At 38.6% G+C, this 21,031-nt stretch overlaps 1 protein-coding gene across 3 annotated transcripts in view; it reads right to left on the bottom strand.

Moving 5' to 3' along the window:
• LOC150085722 (roundabout homolog 1-like) overlaps positions 1-21,031 on the bottom strand; it is a 1,418,757-nt gene that overhangs the window by 968,143 nt on the left and 429,583 nt on the right. The window lies entirely within an intron of this gene.

Genomic DNA, 21,031 nt, shown 5'->3' with positions numbered 1-21,031 from the left:
ACACTGTGAGAACAGGGGTTCTAATTCAAAAGAAAGAATGTTTTCTTTTGTGCTCCAAATGCCTTCCTCCATTTGTTACAGCTTTAAGCAAGTATTTTTTTAACGTTATTATTGAATGTATTTTGGTATTATTACTATTAAATATAGTTTAGAGAGAATTTTTTCCTTTATTTTTATTAAAGTTAATTCAGGTGTACTGACCTTCTCAACATGAGTAAGAGGGCAGTGTTGAATGTAACTGAAAAGAAAGAGGTGTGCAGTTACAAAGAAAAATACCCTGGTAACAGCCAGCAGATGATTGTTGACCATTTTTCTGCTATATGTGATAAACCAATAAGTCAGTGCTGTCTTGGATACATTCTTAGTGAACAAAAGAAATGGTTGAATCAAAAAAGTGAATCAGTGAAGTTTCTTAAAGGACCAAAACATGAAAAGCTGGAGGTGTTATATGTAAGGTATTTGGATTGGACAGATTAATGCAAGAAATGGAATGGTAACTGATGAAGTAATTAAGGAGTAGGCAACATTAATGGGAGAACAGATGGAAATCAAGGATTTTGTGTACAGCAGTGATTGGTTGCATCATTCGTTTTAAGCAACACCATCAATTGATTCAATGAAATAGATATAGAGAAACACTGATTCCTTGTCAGTTGAGGTTGACAAGTAACCAGTGGAACAATACCATCAAAGAATGTTCAACATTATTAAAAAATATAATCAAAGACATTTATAACATGGATGAAACTTTTATTGAATGCAACCAGACAAAGCAATATAAAGTGGTACTGCCACTTTACATTGCTTTTGGTGTAAAAAGGGTGTAAAAAAATAAAAGCAAGCATCTTCCTTGCATTCTGTACAAATGCAAACAGGAATGACAAAGCCACTGTTACTGTAATCGAAAGGGCAGCAAAACCTTGGTGCTATAAGAATTTCAACACATCCATTTACATGAATTATAGACATATTTGTAAAATAATAAGAGAAGTTTACCTCAACTGTCATTGAAAGATGCATTATATACAATCAAACTTTCATGGGATGAAGTTTAACAGCGAACAATAACTGTGGCCTCTCACACTTGGCTCAATAAGTCCAGTTTCGTGTTTCGTGATCATTTACGTGAAATAAAAGATAATCCTATCCAGCAGTTGCAAATAGCCACAGATAATCTTCCAATTGTGAGTGCATCTATGTTTCCTGAAAAATGTTTTGCAGTCGACCAAGAAGAGCAAATTGTGGAATTAATACAAAGAAATAAGCTTTCATCTGACAGTGATAATGAAGAAGATCAGATGGAGGTTTGTGAAAAAGTAACAGCTAAGGAGGCTAAAGTATGTCTTCAAAAAATTTGTTGATTCCTTGAAAAGAACTCAGACAACAAAGACCTAATGAAACACGTTGCAGCTCTGGACATTTCTATAAGTAAAATTGAAGACAAAAATAAATTTCAGACAAAATTGAATAAATACTTTAAAAAGATTTTTAATGTATTTTCATTTACATTGTAAAATCCTATAATGCATAACTCACATTTTTTTCAATATAGTATTAGATAATTATTTAAACAAAGCAATTTTATCTCACATAATTATTATTAACCTTTACTTTGACTATCTGGGTAATCACTAAATATTTTTCTATCTGCATTATGTGTATTTGTTATATATCATTCATATGCACAAATATATTTTGATGTTACCTTTTTCCTCTAGAGGAAATAATGTAATAATTTTTAATTTCTTAATGCCAAAATAATTACAATATGTAGTTCTTAAGGTTTGAAGTATCTCAATTCAGAGCCACCCTTCAATTTAGTGCCAATGTCAGTGGAGAACAAATGGTGGTGCTAAATCGAGGTTTGACTGTATATTCATAGCTAAATTTTAAATTTCAAAATCTATTTACACTTGTTCTGGAACTTGGGGAGTCATGAAATTTAAGAAAAATTTTAAGAGGGCTAAAGGTATAAAAATTTGGCCTAGAACTCTTACTTGGAAGTAAACAAGATGCTATTGCTTGACTGGAAACACCAAATCAGAATGCCTGGCAACACAAAAAACAAAGCAAATGCCAAACAGAAAATTAATGTCTTTTAATTCAAAACACATCAAAATGAAAACAAAAAATAACTGTATAACCAGTTGGAGATATTGGTGGGCAAAGGTATACAGGAAGATATGTGATTTCATTTTCCAATTTAAAAAAATAACCGAAAAAATTTTAAACTGGTATCTATCAGATGCCACATTAGCAGTGGATGGATAAATTTATACTTCAAAATTGTAAAACAGCTATGCCTCTCAGGCCTTACTGAAATTATATGAAGTTGGGCGGGGGTGTGGGGGGGATATCTTATCCTTTCATTGTGTTTTTGTGGCTAGTAGGATTTAAACCTCTTATTTAATGTCAATGTTTTACTATTCATAGTAAAGCCAATTCTTCCCTCAAAGAGTATTATACTACTTTATGCAAATGGCATCACCAGACTTGCCATGGGATTACAATACTTTTACACTATAGAGGGGACATTGGGTGTCATTATAAGTGAAAGCAGTGAATTCAAGCTCCAAGAAATATAAGTTTTTTTAAAACTTTTGCCATTTTATTTAATTAATTGTCATATTTATCATACTTTATAAATATCTTGATAGTCCTAGTTATGCTCGTTAGTTTTACTTTTAATTTAGATAGAGATTTTGTAGGTTACTACTTAAGATATATAAAACCATTGTTTCGTTTGAATCTTGCCACCACTGTTATAATATAGAGTGAGTGGTAGGGATTTCAAATTTTTTAATTGTGGTAAATAGGTAGCTCTAACGTAAAACTAGATAGCGTAATATGTATCTCTGTACTACAAATCTGTTAGCTTAGTATATTACTGTCAACTAATCAATTATATTTATAAATCTTATTAATTTTTATTGTTAATTAAATTGTACTTAAATGGAAATCATGCCCCAGACTACAGCACCAAAGCAACGTGCACAAAGTACCTGGAGCGCTGTGGCTCGAGTAAGAAACGAAGGGAGCGATTCTCCAACACATCACAGTCTTAAAAAATGTGCAAAATGTGAAATGTTTGCAGACCTTTTTGGAACAGAACATGACTTAGCCATTGAGGTGTCTTTGTGTGTGCTAGCATTAGCATTAGTAGAGGCATTTGATGCAAGAAAGCAAGCTTATGCAGCATCAGCCAAAAAAAAAAAAAAAAAAAAAAAAAAAGTAAAATAAATAAATAAAAAATAACCACTTCCACTTCACCCCTCTGTTCGTTCGAAATACCTGTCCAGCTGAGCCTTAAACTTATTTAGGCTATCAACTTCCACGACAAGGGATGGAAGTCTGTTCCACCTACCAACCACCCGCTGGCTAAAGGTAAATTTCCGCACATCTATCCTACATCTGTCTTTCCTCAATTTGAATTTATGCCCTCTCAGGTGAGCCCTCTCCATACCTGGAGCGCTGTGGCTCGAGTAAGAACCAAAGGGAGCGATTCTCCAACACATCACAGTCTTAAAAAATGTGCAAAATGTGAAATGTTTGCAGACCTTTTTGGAACAGAACATGATTTAGCCATTGAGGTGTCTTTGTGTGTGCTAGGTGCAGAGAGTGTCAAAAAATTAGGCACCAACTCAGCATTCTGATGGGTGTCTATGAGAGTTTGAAGAGTCGGGCAGATGCCCAAAGAGAAATTAAAATGGGGAGCCAATCAAGCTCTCAGCTGCCCAACTCAATGCCAGAGCTCACTTTTGTGCACAAGGCAACACAGCAGCAATCTTCAGGTCAGAATGCGGCAGTCCCACAGGAGCTAGTTATTGTCGATGACTCCATTGTCAGGGGGACAGGTAATATATTGGGTAAAAAGGATAGGTGAATAGGACCAGGATATGTCTGCCAGAGGCAAAGTTGATGACGTTGTAGGGCAGATATCATATTTTAAGGGCACAAAGGGTGGTAACTGTTATACACATTGGCACTAATGACATTAAGAGTAGGAGATCTGCAGATTAACTTAACAAGTATATGTCAATGTTGAAAAAAAGTCGTGAGTTAGGGTTAAATTTGAAAGTGTCTGCAATTCTTCCCAGACACAATAGGAGGGAGTACAAGATGAGAGCTGTTGTTGTTGTCGTTTGTTTGTAGGCTTTACGGCACAAGAGCAGCAAAGGCCATAATACTCCTAACTATGGTAATTTTAATACATAATTATATCTGCATAGATGCTATTTAAATTTATACTGTGTTGTACAATTTTATCTGTTTGAGGAAACCGAAAATTTTTGGTCACATGTGTCATGTCTACTAGGAGGTCAGAAATGCTGAAAGAGGTATTTGTCGTGGAAAATGGGGTAAACATAGCTTGTCGATCAGTATTGTACAGCCACTCCCCGGCTTACGTAAGGATTGCTTCCACTCAATTCTACATAAGTTGAATTTTACGTAAACTGGAATTTCCCTAAATGCTTATGTAGCACTCGCAACTATGCACACTGAATTTCACTGAAGCAAAAAAGAAATGTTCATGAACATGTAAATATATTTATTCAATTTTTTTATCTCATGCACAGAAAAAATTACAAATGTGTACAAAATTAAAAAAATTATAAAATTACAAAAAGAGGGAAGAGATAACGTCAGCAAGTTTCACCTTTTGAGCATCATAGCCAGAATTAACTCTCCAGCTGATAAGCACGCTGCTACTGAAGTTGAGGGCTGTGGAGATTTAGAAGGGATTTTTTCCAACACATCACAAAATTTCTTTGCAGCTGCAGAATCGGCACTGGTGATTTCACTGCATACTTTAATATTCTGGAAACCAGCACAATGCTTGAACCTATTAAATTAACCATTGCTTGCCACAAACTTGGCTTGGGGTTCACCATACTTATCCTTAATATCTTCATAAACACTTCTTGCTTTTGCTTGAATGGCTATTGGACTTAGGGGCACTTGCTTCTGAATCTGATTTTCCATCCATATTATTAATAGCTTTTCCATCTTCGATATAGAAACTGAACGTTGTTTTGTGATCACTGTTGATCTTAAATGTGTTGATCCTTTAACATGTTATATGCTCACTGTCCTTTAAAATAGTATTCACTGTGGAAGTAATGAGACCAAATTCCATGCAATAGATGACAAACTTTGTCCTGCTTCATTTCTGAATCAATTTTGTTTCGTTTCCTAGCAATGCCAGCACTTGAACTTTCTGTTGATCCCTTTCCCTTCCCCATTGTAATAAGTAAATAGGAATGAAGAGAAGATTCTGAAAATTTATTTTGGTTTTTTTAAATATGATTGAAGATTTCAGTGAGACTCATTTCACCATAATACCATAATGTAAAAACCCACACAATTCCAGTTATCAGTATTATTGCCAATGCAATAAGATCGAGTTTACTATCCGCTTATAATTAGATGCACTAACAGAAAAGCATAGAATAGTAACATCTTACTTCTCTGTGCAGAAATGGTCAATAAACCAGAAAGTGTAAATTGTTTTTATTGTTTTAGCATTAGCATTAGTAGAGGCATTTGATGCAAGAAAGCAAGCTTATGCAGCATCAGCCAAAAAAAAAAAAAAAAAAAAGTAACATAAATAAATAAAAATAACCACTTCCACTTCACCCCTCTGTTCGTTCGAAATACCTGTCCAGCTGAGCCTTAAACTTATTTAGGCTATCAACTTCCACGACAAGGGATGGAAGTCTGTTCCACCCACCAACCACCCGCTGGCTAAAGGCAAATTTCCGCACATCTATCCTACATCTGTCTTTCCTCAATTTGAATTTATGCCCTCTCAGGTGATTTTTCTGAGCTAGAGGAAGAATCCCATCAGCATTGAGCATGCTCAAACCATTCAAGGCTTTGTACACCTCTATCAGATCACCCTGCTGGTGCCTAGTTTCCAGACACTGTAATTTGCAAAACTTAAGCCTTTCTTCGTAAGAGAACCCCTTTGTCCCATTCACCAATCTAGTTGCCCTTCTCTGTACTCGTTCCAGCAGCTCTACATCCTTCCTGAAATGAGGCCTCCAGGCCTGTATACAGTACTCTAGGTGTGGCCTGACCATTGCCTTATACAAGGGAATAATCACCTCCTTATCCCTGCTAGAAAAATTTCTATATATCATTGACAATACACCATGAGCTACTCTTGCAGCTCGTCTGCACTGCTCAGAGAACTTCATATCTGCCTGCACCACCACCCCCAGGTCCCTTTCATTCTCTACCACTGTCAGTGTAGTACCACAGAGTTGATACGTTGCTCTGGGGTTGCTGTTTCCCATATGTAGTACTTTACATTTGTCAATGTTAAACTTCATTTGCCACCTCGAAGCCCATCTGCTCAACCTTTCCAAATCCTGTTGCAGCAGCATAGTGTCAGTAGTGTCCTTGACAACCCTGCCAACCTTTGTATCGTCTGCAAACTTGGACATTAAGCCTGATATACCATCATCAATATCATTTATAAATACAGAAAACAATAAAGGCCCCAATACTGAACCCTGAGGGACTCCACTAATAACATTAGTCCACGATGAGCAGTGTCCATTGATTACCACTCTCTGTCTTCTCCCCCTCAACCACCCCTTTATCCATAGCAGCAACTTGCCTCCAATGCCACACTGCTCCAATTTGTGCAGCAGTCTTCCATGTGCAACAGTATCAAAAGCCTTTCTAAGATCCAAGTATATAATATCAAAGTTATTCCCTGCATCCAGTTCTTTTGTGACTGCATCATAGTATCCAATCAAATTGGTCAGGCAAGACTTCCCCTTAACAAAACCATGCTGTGTCCTAGCTATAACTGAAGTCTTGTCTAGATGACCCTGCAGTGCTTCTTTCACCAGTGCCTCCATTAATTTTCCGGGAACAGAAGTTAAACTCACAGGTCTATAATTACTTGTGTCAGCCTTTGATCCCCCTTTGTGAATTGGGGTCACATTTGCACATCTCCAGTCAATGGGTACCTCCCCTGAGTCCAAGGAAGCTCTCATAATTATGGCTAAGGGTTTGCTTACCTCCTTTGCTGCCTCCTTTAATATAACTGGATAGATCCCATCCACCCCAGGTGCCTTTCTTGTGTTTATCTTCAACAATTTCTCCTCCACTTTGCTCTCAGTTATTACAAGATTCTCTAGCTTACTGCTAGAGTTGAATACACCTCTGGCATTCCCCTCGCTGAATAACTCCTCATGTGTGAATGTCGATGCAAAATATTCATTTAGTTTGTTAGCTACCCGAGCAGGGTCATCAACAGTTGACCCATCGATCTCAAGTGGACCAATCTGATTCATCCCCTTCCTTCTAGAGTTTACATAAGTAAAGAACTCTTTGCTGTTTTTCTTCGCATCCCTTGCCAAGGATCTCTCGTAATCTGCCTTCGCCTGCCTAACCTCCTTTGTAACTTGGTTACAGATCAACTTGTATCTATCATAGGCATCCGTATCACGTGTTAATTTGTATGTATCCCATGCATTTTTCTTCTCTGCCATATGCCTCATTAGTTCATCTGACAACCATTTAGGCCTAAACCTTGAACAATATTTCTTAGTTGGTATGTAAAGCCTAGTAGCTTCCACGATAAGTTCTTTGAATGCTTCCCATTTTGAATTTGCTGTTGGCAATATCATCAGTTGATCCCACTGTATAGAATTTAAATACTGTCTCAGTCCATTGTAGTCGCCTTTACGAAAGCAATACCCCTTCCCTTTACCCCTAATGGTAGTTACCTCTTTGAGTAACTCCCACTTCAGCACACTGTGATCACTGCCACCAAGTGGTTCATTTATCTGCAGATTCTGAATGCATGAAGAATCACTACTGATAATCAAATCAAGAGTATTACTCCCTCTAGTTGCCTCCCGAACATGCTGATGTAGAAAACAATCATCCAATAAATCCACAAAAGCCTTGCTACTGTGTGAGTGACCAGCCCCCAAATTCCAGTCAATATCTGGGAAATTAAAATCCCCCATTATAAGACTCTCTGATTTACTGGCCCACTCTATTTCTCCGAACAGTTTCTTATTATACTCATCAGAGTCATTAGGCCTATAGCACACTCCTACTCTCAATTTTGATCTCCCAATGCTTATGTCACACCAAACTGACTCGACACTGCACTGTCCAGCGATGTCGGCTGGCTTCACTTCCTTGGATTTTATGTGTTTCTTAATTAATAGCATAACCCCTCCTCCCTTCCTATCCTGTCTATCCTTTCTGTACACATTGTACTCCCCAAATTCCAGTTCTGCATTTCTTATATCTGTGTGACACCACGTCTCTGAAATCCCCATAATATCTGCCTTTGATGTTTTGAGCAATACCTCAAATTCATCAAATTTATTTACTAAACTCCTAGCATTGGTGTACACACAAGTATACATGCACCTGTTCTTTTTCTTAGCTACCCTAACACAACCCATGTGTTTACTTGTACCCCAATGATTCCCAGCAGTCTCTGAAATATCCTGCATCTTATTTTCCAGGCTGCGGCTCATTCCAATAGAATATCGGCTCATTCCAATAGTTTTATGGCTGTGACCTCCAGAAATGTGCTTTAGAAAAATAACACAAAGGCTTTCAAAATCAATTCTTATAACATATGATAACAATGAAAGCGTAGTGCAACTTCCATTATAAAAATGACCTTTTAGAGAGATAAATAGCTTAGTTATATAGCGAAAATTTCAGCTTCCGAGGTCTTGGAATGAATTTCCAAAAAAACAACGTTATTGGGTTCACATTATGATATTTTCACGATACCTCCATTTATTCCTATGTGATGCAAAATGGATTTCCACAATTTTTTTTAAGTTTGCACCGACCAGCAAAAACTTATATAAAGTTGGATTTCCGTAAGTCGGGGAGTTCCTGTAAGGCATATCACCTGCCTGCAGTCCATATAGGGGATTGATAGGCAATAAGAGTTGTGGAGTTCTGGTGATCTGGCTGCAGCATCTGCCAGTTCATTCCCCCCTGATCCCAGTGTGGCTTGGAATCCAGCAGAAATGAATATCTAATGAACACTGATACAGACAATGTAGAATCTGCTGAATCGGGGTCAGGAATGGATGAAGGTTATACTTTCTACCAGATAAAGCCTGCAGTATACTTAGAGAGTCAATGTACACGATACATTAGTGCTTGTGGGTTTTAATGTGGTCAAAGGCTAACTCTATAGCATACAACTCAGCTGTATATATGCTGCATTCATGGGGAATCATTCCAGATATAGTACTACCTGGAAAGACAGCAGCAGATCCTACAGATAACCCGACTTCGAGCAATGAGTGAACACAGGAAAGAAATCAGAGTAATCAGATCGATGGGCAGCATAGCGTTGTTGGTAGACAGAGGATGGAGTTATGGCCTAAACCAAACTTTTAAAGGAGAAGACAAGCCATGCCAGGGTGGAAGACTGGAAGTAGATGCCTTGGCGACTGGGCAACATTGTCTACTGTGATATCGAGTTCTCTGATCAGATTTTGGGCATGGATGCCAAACGGATTTTTAGCAATCTGATGAGTGTTATAAAGAGTTTCCCATCGTGGCTCAAAGACAGAAGTCCAAGTTAGGTTGTCTTGGCAGGGATTAGAGTCTAAAGGTATATTTTCTAACAACTGCTTTTATTGGAGTGGTGGTTCACCTGCTCTGACGAAGGATATCTGGACAGGGGATGTTCTAAATGCTCTAGTAGCAATACGGATGGCTTGGTGGTGAACTGCTGGGTCTAGCCAATACACTATTTCTAGTAGTAGTATGCTATTTGTAGCCAATGCATATACTTGGCACCTGTACTCTAATTTTGAACAAACAAGCACACTATAAAGGTTGAGTAAAGTGTATCTGTCTGCTCCGCATTTATTAAAGAAGATGGCACGAAGGAGATACTCTCATGCACTTTGTCAGCAGTTGCCCTGACAAGCAGGTATGTGGTAAAAATGTCAACTTCTTATCGAAATGAGCCCCAAGAATTTTGTCTTGGGTGCAACTGGAACGATGTTTTGTCTGAGTTTTAGGTCTGGTCCAGGGTGAAGGTTCTGTTTGCATTAGTAGAGGCATAAGATGCAAGAAAGCAAGCTTATGCAGCATCAGCCAATAAAAAAAAAAAAAAAAACAACTTCCATTTCACCCCTCCGTTCATTCGAAATACCTGTCCAGCTGAACCTTAAATTTATTTATGCAATCAACTTCCACAACAAGGGATAGAAGTCTGTTCCACCAACCAACTACCCGCTGGCTAAAGGCAAATTTCCGCACATCTATTCTACATCTGTCTTTCCTCAATCTGAATTTATGCCCACTCAGGTGATTATTCTGAGCAACAGGAAGATTCCCATCAGCATTGTGAATGCACAAACCATTCAAGGCTTTATACACCTCTATCAGATCACCTCGCCCAGACACTGTAATTTGCAAAACTTAAGCCTTTCTTCGTAAGAGCAACCCTTTGTTCCATTCAATAATATTGTTGCCCTTCTCTGTACTCGTTCCAGCAGCTCTACATCCTTCTTGAAATGAGTCCCCCACACCTGTATACAGTACTCAAGGTGTGGCCTGACCATTGCCTTATACAAGGGAATAATCACCTCCTTATCCCTGCTAAAAAGATTCCTGTATATCATTGACAAGACACCATAAGCTACTCTTCCAGTCTGTCTGCACTGCTCAGAGAACTTCATATCTGCCTGCACAATTACCCCCAGCTCCTTTTCATTCTCTACCACTGTCAGTGTAGTAGCACAGAGTTGATACGTTGCTCTGGGGTTGCTGTTTCCCATATGTAGTACTTTACATTTGTCAATGTAAAACTTCATTTGCCACCTCTCAGCCCATCTGCTCAACCTTTCCAGATCCTGTTGCAGCAGCATAGCGTCAGTAGTGTCCTTAACAACCCTGCCAACCTTTGTATCGTCTGCAAACTTGGACATTAAGCCCGATATACCATCATCAATATCATTTATAAATACAGAAAACAATAATGGACCCAATACTGAACCCTGAGGGACTCCACTAATAACATTAGTCCACGATGAGCAGTGTCCATTGATTACCACTCTCTGTCTTCTCCCCCTCAACCATCCATTTATCCTTAGCAGCAATTTCCCTCCAATGCCACACTGCTACAATTTGTGCAGCAGTCTTCCATGTGCAACAGTATCAAAAGCCTTTCAAAGATCCAAATATATAATACCAAAATTATTCCCTGCATCCAGTTCTTTTGTGACTGCATCATAGTATCCAATCAAATTGGTCATGCAAGACTTTCCCTTAACAAAACCATGCTGTGTCCGAGCTATAACTGAAGTCTTGTCTAGATGATCCTGCAGTGCTTCTTTAACCAGTGCCTCCATTAATTCTCCTGGAACAGAAGTTAAACTCACAGGTCTATTATTACTTGTGTCAGCCTTTGATCCTCCTTTGTGAATTGGGGTCACATTTGCACATCTGCAGTCTATGGGTACCCTGAGCCCAAAGAAGCTCTCATAATTATAGCTAAAGGTTTGCTTACTTCCTTTGCTGCCTCCTTTAATATAATTGGATAGATCCCATCCACACCAGGTGCCTTTTTTTGTCTTCTTGCTCTTTTTCAATCGGTTTCCATAGTATCAATATTTTTCTGTTTTTTGTCTACAAGTTTGGTGGGATTTGCACTGCTTGTTGGTGTTGGATCTTCAACATCTCGTGAGATTATAATGGTTCTATTTATTGCCTGGTTAGATTTTGGCATCGTTTGTAAGAGGAGAGTACGTGCCCAGTCCGCTATTGAGATGTTAGAGGGTACTGGGAGGTCAGTTTGTGATGCAATTACTTTGTTTTCTGTACTGTAGTTGATGCAGCAGTAAACAATAGCCACATGACCATTGTTTACTTTCCCCAACCATGTACGGCCAACAGCTGATCAGCTACCTGGCTCCTGTCTCCACAGCACAACCAAAGCATCAGTTGTTAGGACTAACACATTTGAACATGCATTTTTAATCGCGCTTGAACTCACGTGTTTACTCTATTTTAATAGCATGGCGTTAAAAACAAAGGTAAGCAAATTGAAATCAAATAAATTAAACTAAGTAAATAACATTTAAATAAGTAAATAAACAATTAAATAAGTAATTATCTGTTTTTATCAGATCTGAAAAAGCATCATGAATCCATACAAACATCTTAGTGGCTTCGAAAGGCATGAAAAGAAGAAGCGAGGGGAAAAATAAAATAGAAAACAGGAAAATGCTATGCTGAAGTTTATCTCAAGGTATTATCTCCAAATTGTGAAACAAATGAAATAAGTATAAATTTAATAGAACATAATTTCAATAATAATGACCCGGAGCATCAAGACGCTAATTTAGGAGAAATAAAATTGCAATTGTATCCTTCGGATTTTTCTGATTGCTCCCCATATATTTCTACTGATTTACAAAATTATTTCATACAGAATGGACCACATTCAAATATTGAGAGTATTGATTCAACAAAAATACAAACAAAATGCAAGTTGGGGGCAAAGTCGTGTCTAGATCATTAACACTGTGGTTTTTAATTAAGAGAGAAAAGGCTAATGGAGAAAAAATTAACCACGGATGCCTTGTGTATTTTTTTTTTTTTTTATGTAAACCCCAAACACGAGAGGTATTAGAACCTACAGTACTTAGTACCGTGCTTGAGTTGGAGGTTGAAAAGACGAAATAAGATATTTTTTGATATTGACCTTGAACTTCTGTAGACTGTAATTTTCAGGAAATACGTATGAAGGAAGGTTGTTCCAGAAAACAGCAGTTGAATGAATAAACGAGAAGGATGAAAAGTTGGTTCTGTGAGTTTGAAGTTGCACAGTAAATGGATGTTGGCTGGGGGCTACACATTTTCGAACTGTTTTGAAGGAGAAGGCGAGAATTACAGAAGCCAATTCAGAGAACAGTGCCCATGGAACTATCTGTAGAAGAGGCATGCAGCAGAAACAGTACATCTATGAGAAAGCGAGTGGAAAGACTCTGTTAGAGAGGAATCATTAATTAACCTAACTGCCCTCTTCTGAATGGAATCAAGAAGCCTGAGAGAGGTTTTAGGCGCACCACCCCAGACGTGGGAACAATTTTCCATGGTAGGGCAGATTTGCGATTTACACAGAGCGAGCAGCTGTTTGGAAGAAAAGTAACGTCGAGAGCGAAAGAGAAAACCAAGTTAATTAGATGCAGAGGAAGCAGTATTTCTAATGTGCTTGTGCCAAGAGAGATTAGAAGACAGGGTATTCCCCAAAAAAGATAAATCATTTTACCTAGAAATCAGAGTGTCACCAAAGATAAGCATAGGAGCAGAAGAATCCATTTTGCAAGATATAACACAAGAGTGAGTTTTAGAAGGTTTGAAATCAACTAAGTTGTCTTTGCCCCACTGGAGAATTACCTGAAGATCGGCATTTAAGGAATTAGTAGCAGATTTTCGAGAAGTTGAAGCTAATTGAGCAGGGCAAGGTTTCTCAAAATGGAAAGTGGAATGCAATGTGCTATCATCGGCAAAACTATGGATAGGATTTCCAGTGGAAGAATTGTATATTAATGACCTTCTTCCAATGGAAGAAGGTCATTAATATACAAGAGGAAAAGAGTGGGGGGAAAGAACTGAACCTTGGGGGACACCGACATTAGTGGAAAAGTTAGAAGACAGAGAGCCATCTACTATCACCCTCAGTGAGCAATCAGACACAAAACTGGATAACCAATTACAAAAACTAGTGAGCAAACCATAAGGTGGGAGTTTGTTTAGAAGACCTTAATGCCAAACACGATCAAAACCCTTTGAGATGTCAAGAGCAACTACTTGTATTTCACCAAAAACATTCCATTGAATTAGTCCATAAATGGATAACAGGCCAGAATATCACCAACGGATCGACACTGACGGAATCCACACTGGCAATCGTTGGTCAGACGGAAGGTTTCTAGTTAGTTTAAGAGTTAGCGGTTAATTGATTTCTACATTACTTTAGAAAGAGTAGAAGTAGTTTCAATGGGACAATAATTCAATGGGAGAGATTTGTCACCCTTTTTAGGAACTGGCTGGATATGAGCAAATTTCCAAGAAGAAGGAAAAATGCCTTTGGAATAAGAAAGTGAAAAAAGGTGGCAAAGAATAGGAGTAAGTTCAGGAGCACAGGTTTTGAGAACAAGAGGAGAAATACCATCGGGACCTGGCGCTTTCTTCAAAATTCCTCAAAATCCTTCTGACATCCTTTTGATGGAAGACCACAGGAGGCATTGAATGGAGTATGTTGGGAATGGTGGGAGGTGTTTTACGAAGATCATTAATACATGAGTTGGAAGAAAAATGGGATGCTAGCAGGTCAGCTTTATTCTTGGCTAAAGTGACAACAGATCCATGTGGTTTGGACAGAGGTGGGAGCAGAGATGGACAAAGGTTGCGGCCAATAGCTTTGGCAAGAGACCAGAATGCTCGGCTACCATTAGGGCAAGAAGCAAGTTTTCTACCCTTAGCCTGTACAAACTCTAGTTTGGACTGATTAATAACTGCTTTACAACTGTTGCAAGCATTGGTGTAGGCAGAAAATGAAACTGAAGAATTAGAAACAAGCCAATTACGATATGCAACGTTCTTCTCTTGAACAGCTTTAGCACATTTATTGGAAATCCAAGGCTTAGATAAAGGACGTATGGAGTCTGGGATAAAGGATTCCATTCCTGCAAGAATAATTTCACTGACACGATCTGAGCAAACGTTGACATCAGAAGTTTTGAAACAGTTATCCGACCAAGGAAAAGAAGAAAAGAAATATTGCAGGGCATCCCCTTTTGCATTCTTGTAATGCCAAACAACATGAGGTTGGGAATAGCCATGAGATAAAGGCTCCATTGGAGAAGAGACAATCACCAAGTTGTGATCTGAAGTGCCTAAAGGACCTTCAACTGTGTACTTAGAAGGGTTGTTTGTGAGAAAAGCATCAAGCGTGTTGGCTGTACGATTAGGATTGTCCGGTATTCTTGTAGATAAATGAACAAATTCTGCAAGGTCATTAGTAATTGCAAATGCCTCAGCATCTCGACCAGCTGGGTCAGTGTGACTAGAAAACGTAAGCCAGCTGGAGTTGTGAACATTAAAATCACCAAGGAAAATTACTTCACTATTAGGAAAGTTGGACTGGAGAAAGTCAAGTTGCAAAGAGAGGAAGTCAAAGAGCTCCAAGTGATTAGTGGAGTTGGGAGAACAATAGAGACAACATATGAATTTGACACAATGAGTTAGAGAGATTTTAAGCCAGAGAACATCGAAGAGAGGAGATTCCAAATTGCCAAGTCTCTGACAGAGAATATCAGAACGAACATAAGCACAAGTACCACCTTTGAGGAGAAAGGAATCATACAGCGAATAATTTCGGCACCTGAGATGAGCAGTAGTTGAATCAACCGATAACTGAGATTCTATCAGAAAAAGTACATGGGGTTTGGCAGACTGCAAGTGGAAATGGACATCGTTGGGATTAGAACTGAGACCACGTATATTTGTGAAATGAATTAGGAAGTGTTTGCGAGTTTTAGATCTTTTCGCAGATAAGCTTGCTTTATTAGTTTGAGAATGCATGGTGTATTCAATAGTAAGAAAAAGTGAGTGGGACATGTTGTATGAAGTAATGAAATTTTTGGATAGGGCATACACGTGGTAAGAATATACCATACTCCTTGCCATAACGTGGCCTCGACAATGCTCCCCGCATACACACTACTTGACTCACTCCAGTCACTATCTGGCAGAGTTCAGGTAGCAAGATTATACATTAGCTTATCCGGAAGCCTCCTAGAGAGTTACCAATAGGTTCGGTCCGGTGTACTAACTAGCGACCAGCCTGATAACATCATTTTAGAGCTGTACCCTCAAAATGTAAGGAATAATGGATCTCGCCACGATGTTCGTCATAACCTCAAAAGTCATCAATCATACTGCATGATGGAAGAGATGGGGAAGGGTTCACCGAAACTTAGCTCTGGAGACTAAACATGGGTTCCACCACTTCAAGCCTCCAATAAGCAAAGTGGTGGTATTGCACCGGTTGATGAGAGTCATCTACCACCTAGTACTGCCTGGTAACACAGAGGAGCGGCATTCCTCCATGTGGTGCTGGCTCCACACCTCGATCCCTGCTTAAGTTAGTTCACACCTGTGTAGTCACCCGCCATGTACTTGTGCATGGAGGTTATACCCAAACATTACTAACAGTCGCACCATCGTGAAGGTGCAAGCAGAGGATTTGGCTGTCACAGAGCATCCGGACTTCACCGAAATTGGGTCCACTTGACTTGAGTGTAACCCGAATTTCAGTTCCATCAGCATTTTAGACTCCCAGGTAGCAAGTACAGTTTGTCTGGCATTTCTGAGAGAATGTCTGTGACAACCTAAAAGTGTTCAGTATATTGCTTTGTTTGCAAATTATTTTCTAACCAAGTAACAACCTTAATAACTGGATTAAACGATTGGAAAAATATAAGTTCGGCTAAATGAATGTGAAAATTCAAGGTAGCACATTTCAAATATTTCTATATTGTTTTATATGTAAAATGACCAGATGTCCCCAATTATGCTGAACAGTCCTGAATTTTAGTTGTTTGCCCCACACTGCAAACTGTCTCAGAAAATGTCTCTGATTGAACATGTAGACTCCATTTAATCGCAAACATAATGCAATTGATTTGCATTATGTTTGATACATAATGGTACAGCGGAAAGAGTTTTTTTCGGTAGTAAATAAGCTGTGGACGTCAACAAAAACACAACTAACAAAAGAAACGCTGAAATGATGAACATCATGGCATCATCCACTATTCCTTACATTTTGAGGGTACAAACAGTGTTTGCAGAACGGCCTCTAAAACAGTGTTTGCAGACTGGCCGCTAGTTAGTACACTGGACCGAACCTATTGATAACTCTCTAGGAGGCTTCCGGATCAGCTAGTGTTATAATCTTGCTATCTTTACTCTGCCAGATAGTGACTGGAAGTGGTCTGAGTAGTGTGCATGCAGGGAGCATTATCGAAGCCACGTTATGTCAAGGATTTGCGTATATTCTTACCATGTGTATGGTAGGGCATACACCATATACCATATTTTTGGATATTACCATATGGCATACCAAAAATTTCATTACTTCATACAGCATGTCACACCCACTTTTTCTTACTATTGAATACACCACGAATTATCAAACTAATAGAGCAAGATTATCTGCGAAAAGATCTAAACCTCCCAAGCACTTCCTAATTCAGTTCACAAATAAACGTGGTCTCAATTCTAATCTCAACGATGTCCATTTCCACTTGCAATCTGCCAAACCCCATATACTTTCTCTGACAGAATCTCAGTTATCAGTTGATTCAACTACTGTTCATCTCAGTTGCCCAAATTATTCGCTGTATGATTCCTTTCCTCTCAAATGTGGTACTTGTGGATATGTCTGTTCTGTTATTCCCTGTAAAAGACCTCGTAATTTGGAATCTCCTCTTTTCAATCTTCTCTGGCTTAAAATCTCTCTACCTCATTGTGTCAAATTCATCTGTTGTCTCTACCATTTTCCCAACTCCTTTCCCAACAACTTGACTTTCTCTTCAACAGTCCAACTTTCCTAACAGTGAGGCAATTTTCCTTGGTGATTTTTATGTCCACAACTCCAGCTGGCTTCCGTTTTCTAGTCACACCGACCCAGCTGGTCGAGATGCTGACGTTTTTGCAATTACTAATGACATTGCACAGATTGTTCATTTACCTACAAGAATACCTGACAATCCTAACCATACAACCAACACGCTTGATGTTTTTCTCACAAACAACCCTTTTAAGTACATGGTTGAAGTGAGAAGTCCTTTAAGCACATGAGATCACAACTTGGTGTTTGTCTCTTCTCCAATGGAGCCTTTATCTCATGGCTATTCCCAATCACGTGTTGTTTGGCATTACAAGAATGCAAAATGGGTTGACCTGCAATATTTCTTTTCTTCTTTTCCTTGGTCAGATTACTATTTCAAAACGTCTGATGTCAACGTTTGCTCAGATCGTGTCAGTGAAATTATTCTTGCAGGAATGGAATCCTTTATCCCACATTCCACTTTAAAATCTCTTTCTTAATCTAAACCTTGGTTTTCCAATAAATGTCCTTAAGCTGTTCAAGAGAAGAACGTTGCATATCATAATTGGCTAGATTCTAATTCTTCAGTTTCATCTTCTGCTTACACCAAAGCTCACAACAATTGTAAACCAGTTATTAATCAGTCCAAACTAGAGTTTGAATAGGATAAGAGTAGAAAATGTGCTTCTTGCCGTAATGGTAGCCGAGCATTCTGGTCTCTTGCCAAAGCTACTGGCCGCAACTTTTGCCCATCTCTGCTCCCATCTCTGTCCAAACCACATGGTTCTGTTGTCACTTCAGCTAAGAATAAAGCTGACCTGCTAGCATCCCATTTTTCTTCCAACTCATGTATTAATGATCTTCGTAAAACACCTCCCACCATTCCCAACACGCTCCATTCAATGCCTCCTGTCGTCTTCCGTCAAAAGGATGTCAGAAGGATTTTGACGAATCTTGAATTTAAGAAAGCTCCAGGTCCCGATGGTATTTCTCCCATTGTTCTCAAAACCTGTGCTCCTGAACTTACTCCTTTTATTTGCTGCCTTTTTTTCACTTTCTTATTCCAAAGGTGTTTTTCCTTCTGCTTGAAAGTTTGCTCATATTCAGCCAGTTCCTGAAAAGGGTGACAAATCCCTCCCATCCAATTATCGTCCCATTGCAATTACTTTACTCTTTCTAAAGTAATGGAGAAATAAATTAACCGCCAACTCTTAAACTACCTAGAAACCGTCCGTCTGATCAACAATCACCAGTCTGGATTCCATCAATGTCGATCCGCTGGTGATATTCTGGCTTATGTTACCCATTTATGGACTAATTCAATGGAAAAGTTTGGTGAAACACAAGTAGTGGCTCTTGACATCTCAAAGGCTTTCGATCGTGTTTGGCATAAAGGTCTTCTACATAAGCTTCCATCTTATAGTTTGCCATCTGTTTTTTGTAATTGCTTATCCAGGTTTCTCTCTGATTGCTCACTGAGGGTGATGGTAGATGGCTCTCTGTCTTCTAACTTCTCCACTAATGCCGGTGTTCCCCAATGTTCAGTTCTTTCCCCCACTCTTTTCCTCTTGTATATTAATGACCTTCTTCCATTGTCTGGAAATCATATCTATAGTTTAGCTGATGATAGCACATTGCATTCCACTTTCCATTTTGAGAAACGTTGCCCTGCTCTGCTCAATCACCTTCAACTTCTCGAAAATCTGCTACCAATTCCTTAAATGCCGATCTTCAGGTAATTCTCCAGTGAGGCAAAGACAACTTAGTTGATTTTAATCCCTCTAAAACTCAGCCTTGTCTTATATCTCGCAAAAAGGCTTCTTCTGCTCCTATGCTTATCTTTGCTGACACTCCGATATCTAGCAAAATGATATATCTCTTTTGGCAATTACCCTGACTTCTAATCTCTCTTGGCACAAGCACATTACAAATATTGCTTCCTCTGCATCTAAAAAACTTGGTTTTCTCTTTCGCTCTCGGCGTTACTTTTCTTCCAAACAGCTGTTGGCGCCTCCGTAGCCAGGTGGGAAGGAGCAGCAGTGCATAGCACACGCTTCTTGATTAGACCGGGGTTCAAGCCCGTCACCACCAAATACGGAGGATGCGGAAAGGTCAGAGAATGACCACCACATATCCCGGATCAATATGGCCTTAGGTGCTAATGCTCCTAAAAACTAAATAACAATAACATAACAATAACAAACAGCTGTTCACTCTGTACAAATCGTAAATCCGCCCTACCATGGAGTATTGTTACCACATCTGGGGTGGCGCCCCCAAAACCTGTCTCAGGTTTCTAGATTCCATTGAGAAGAGGGCAGTTAGGTTAATTAATGATTCATCTCTAATAGAGCCCCTACACTCGCTGTCTCGTAGACTTACTGTTTCTGCTGCATGCCTCTTCTACAGATATTTCCATGGGCACTGTTCTTCTATATTCGCATCTATAATTCCCGCTATCTCTTTCAAAACATGTGTCGTCACCAACTAACATCCATTTACTGTCCAACTTCAAACTCACAGAACCAACTTTTCCTCGACCTTGTTTATTCATTCAACTGCCGTTTTCTGGAACAACCTTCCTTCATACGTATTTCCTGAAAATTACTGTCTACAGAAGTTCTAGTCCAATGTCAACAAGTATCTTCTTTCGTCTTCCCGACCTCCAACCCAAGCACAGTACTAAGTACTATAGGTTCTAATACCTCTTGTGTTTTTTTTTTGTTTTTTTTAAAAAAAAAAAAAAAAAACAATGCTACAAGTTAAGTGCAATTTTGCTAATTGTTGTGGAGAATTTTATGAAGAAATAGCAAATAATGAAGAATTTTATGAAGAAATAGCAAATAATGAAGAATTTTATGAAGAAATAGCAAATAATGAAGAATTTTAAGAAAAATTCACTCAGCGGGAAAATAAATTTATTTATACTATTTAATTTCTCTACTTTTTATTTAACAATAAAAAAAAGAGAAAGTGTATACACTTTCTCTTTTTTTATATTTTTATTATTATTTCACAGAAAAAAGCAACCTTTTTTTCACTAAACAAAAATGGATATTGATTGAAAACACGATCTCTCCAATAAGTGTATTTTTTTTTTTACCCTTCCAATTACAACTATTTTTCTGAGTTCACATCCTTCATGAAATCTTCTGTTCGCTATGTAGCATACCACTGGGGTACCATATAGTGAATTTCAGCCTTTCTGGGAAAAATATAGGCTATTTTTTTTCTTTTTTAAGATGTGTGATATTATTTCGATGAGTTCAGTTCAAAGAAGTATATGCATTTAATTTATATTTTTTATGTGAATATCCCCCCACCAATGTCCCACATTGGAACACTAAGGATCTGGTCACTTTATATATAGGTCAACAAATTGCAATA

The sequence above is a fragment of the Mastigoproctus giganteus genome, chromosome 5 (assembly GCF_048544385.1).
Source record: "Mastigoproctus giganteus isolate SK-2022 chromosome 5, ASM4854438v1, whole genome shotgun sequence".
Taxonomy (NCBI): domain Eukaryota; kingdom Metazoa; phylum Arthropoda; class Arachnida; order Uropygi; family Thelyphonidae; genus Mastigoproctus; species Mastigoproctus giganteus.
This window is presented reverse-complemented; position numbering and strand designations above follow the sequence as displayed.